The sequence below is a fragment of the Puma concolor genome, chromosome C1, assembly GCF_028749965.1.
Source record: "Puma concolor isolate L17-30 chromosome C1, mPumCon1.1.hap2, whole genome shotgun sequence".
NCBI lineage: Eukaryota > Metazoa > Chordata > Mammalia > Carnivora > Felidae > Puma > Puma concolor.
In genome coordinates, this window is record NC_141674.1 from 194,341,860 (window position 1) to 194,345,708 (window position 3,849).

Sequence of the window (3,849 nt, forward strand, 5' to 3'; positions counted from 1 at the left end):
TCCTGATCAATATGTAGGACCCTTAGGGGCACCTGAGTGGCTCAGTCAGTTAAGCGTCCGACTTGGCTCAGGTCGTGATCTCATAGTTCAGGAGTTCAAGCCCCACATCGGGCTCTCTGCTCTCAGTGCGGAACCTGCTTCAGATGCTCTGTCTCCCTTTCTCTGCCCCTCCCCTGTGTGCTCAATCTCTCTCTCTCTCTCTCTCTCCCTCTCATTCTCTCTCAAAACTAAATAAACATTTTTAAAATATATACATAAAACCCTTAAACTATATACAGGGCACAGCTCAGTCCTTTCCAATCATATTCTATGACTGGTCTCCCGCCCGACAAAACCTATTCTAGTTATGTGGGCTGCAGGCTCTGGGGAAGATTCCCTGAAAGCACTCGCTCATTTTCACTTGGTCCAAACAGCAGCTTCTGACACTCACATCCTTCAGGTATCCCCAGTCTCATCGCCAGGTGTGAAAGGCAGGTGACTTGTGGAGTCTAATAGTGGGACAGTGATAACCTGTGACCTCTTAGGATCACCCTGGAGACCAGCCCACACCTAGACCAGGGTGACTGGGCTTAAATGCCCCTAAACCCTCAGCAAGAATTTAGTCCAGCTTGCCCAACACCCACCCCCGCATCTTCCACCAGGAGCCTCAGTTAATCCCTCAGTGTCCTCTAAAAACTAGCTGAGATTCAAGGTCCTTCCATGTTGCCCTCGACGTAATTCCCAGCAGATGCCAATTCAAGCTTTCTACCAACCAAAAGTGGGTGAAAGGAGAGGAACATGGAGGGCTTTACCCCAAAACAGAAAACAAATACATAGGGATAGATTCTGTACCAAGGAGACAGGACGGCTGCAGGACCAGGGGCGACTGCTTAAATATAGCTGTGCAAATGACCCAATGGAGGTCATTGGAACTTAGAGCTAGGATCAATTATCCGTAAAATAAAATTGTTACTACCTTTTACAGGACTTTTAAAGAGACTTCATTCACCTCTACCCCTTGCCCCTTGAGCAGCGGTTCTCCGCTGGGGAGGGGTGTCTCCCTGTGTGAACTAGCTGGGATCAGGACTCTGGCCAGTGTGCTGTCTGACACATTCCACACCTTCACACTAATCATGATGAATGCCATGGTTTGGGCACATCTGGCTAAAGTCAGGAGGGTGAAGCAGCCACATCTGGAGTCTGGCGTTATTTCCTCTCTAATTTAATAGCTGACTTCCTAGTTCTGAAGCTGACAAAGGACTTGAGCGTAGAAAAATGAACGGGTGTCACTAAACTTCGTTGGCTTCCAAGCACTTGCTCTTGCCTTGGGGAAATTTAGATCCTATTCCATCGAATACGCTGCTCCAGCGACAGTCATAACTCAATAATGGTGCTCACAAGGTTTTCCAAAGAGTGACATCCTTACCGATATTCCTTTAACCTATGGCTGCGGTGAAACCTGCACGGCAGAAATTTCCCCTTGATTTCCCCATGATGACCATGGGCCCAAGGTCATCAGTTCACAAGGAAAGAAATATCCATTGCCACTTTCGAACTTCACAATTCATTTTTATTTTCTTTGTCTTCATTAACCTTATTGATCTTCTCACTTGCTTGCACTGTCCCGAGATCATCATTTTTTACATTTTGTTCATTTAGTCCATTAGTTTGTTTTTTAATAATTTTTTATTAGGACAGTCTCTCAAGAGGTCTCTGCTAAATTTTTCCTAGCGACGCTGCCATTTGGAAAATCTTTCTCTTCACGACCTCATTTTTGAATATTATCTCTTGGGCATATCTTTATCTTCTTTAAGACATGGAAACCCCTCACTTTAAGACTCTTATTCTCAGAGTTTACAATTTAACTTCACAATCTTTGCACAAAGCCTGATGGACCAAAGAAATTTACTATAAGACTTGGAGCCTTGTTTATTTATCTTTGAAATAGAATTTTTTAGGGGAGCCTGGGTGGCTCAGTCAGTTGGGCGTCCAACTTTGGCTCAAGTCATGATCTCACAGTTCGTGAGTTCGAGCCCCACGTCGGGCTCTGTGCTGACAGCTCAGAGCCTGGAGCCTGCTTTGGATTCTGTGTCTCCCCCTCTCTCTGCCCCTCCCCTGCTCATGCTCTGTCTCTATCTTTCAATAATTAATAAACATTAAAAAAAAATTTTTTTAAAGAAATAGAATTCTTTATACAGATCTAATGTGACCGTATTAAAACGCCTAATTTTAAAAACATAAAGTATGGTATTTTATAACTTCTCTGTGTACTATAATCTTAAATGCATTTAGCTTGTGCTTCTATAGAGGAATATCCACCCATAGAAGTGGTTGGGTAATAGAAGACATTACCTGACAACCCGAGGCTCTCAAGAAATTGTATTCTCAGAGCACCTGGGTGGTAAACATCTGACTCTTGATTTCGGCTCAGGTCATAATCTCATGGTTCGTGAGTTTGAGCCCCACGTCGGGCTCTGTGCTGACGGTGTAGAGCCTGCTTGGGATTTCCTTCTCTCCCTCTTGGCCCCTCGCCCACTTATACTGTCTCTGTGTCTCCCAAAATAAATAAATAACCTTAAAAAAAGAGAAAAGAAATTGTATTCCCCTTGGAAACATATAATGAGTTCCTACTATGTGCAAAGTGTGAGGCAAGGTGCCAAAGGGATGAAAAAGAAACTTTGACACAATCCTTGCCTTCCTGGTTACTCATCATCTGGGAGAAAAAGCAGACCTCCAGAAATATCAGATAGTAGAACCAAGGCCAGAGGAAATTGGGGGGTTAAGTGCTGGCCAAGTCCTGAATAAGCAGATCCTAGAGCAGAAGGTGAGTGTCGCTAAACCCTGTCCCCAGAACCAGTAGGTTTTGGAGGCTCCTGTCCCAGCAGGTTTGCAGCCAGGAGAGGTGACCCTATGGTGGGGAAGACCCATTATGGTTTACTAGACAGTTTCTATCCGAAGAAACGCAGGTGAGCGTACTCCTAGGGCTCACGTCTACAAAATACAAATGGAGTAGGTGAGCTTCCAAAGGGGTTTATTAGTCCCAGTGTCACAGGCAAAGTCAGCAAGCACGTAGCCACAGCCAAGATCGGAGAGCAGGTGTCGGGGAATGTGCAGCAACGCAGCACATTCCGGCACATTCTCCAACATCCAGGAGCCCCAGTCACCTGCTCGTCGGATCCACTTTGGTCACTCTTCAGACACAGCAACCCCTCCCGCGGTATTTCCAACAATCCACTTCCGACTACCTTTTTATGACTTTACAACACAGTTTTTCCTAGAATTTTATGGCATTTCATTAAAGCCGCCAGAAGGTGATACTGCCCCTTTTCTAGGAGTGAAATAAATTCAAGTTTTATCGCTTCTGGAAATGCCCGAGCAGCTGTCAGGACATTTGATAGATTTTCTCAATTACAGGACTTGTGGAGCATTTTATACTTACATCTGCACCGAAGCCCAATATAGTAGACGCTCCGCCTGCCTCCCTCTCTTTTATCTTGTGCATCTTTTTCCTTTTAATGACCAATTTGTTATTTTTCTCTTTTATTTCTCCTTACCTCCTCCTTTCTTCTGCATTTTCTCTTTTTGCTGTTTGGTTTAGAGAATGATGCATTTCTTGTACAAATGTCTATTCTTTGCAGAAGAAAAGGGAAAGAAAAAAAAAAACCCTCACTGTGCTCTATAGAAGAAAAAAGATGTAGATTAAAATTTTAAAGCAAATCAATTTTCCATGGGGGAATTTACTTTCAATACAAGGTACACTTTGCACATGCAGTATTTATTAACGTGACATGACACATGTCAAGTTTTTTCCTAATGGGATAGAGGCTTTGGATTGTGTGACTCTTTGCATAATAGGGCTGTTCGTTGGTA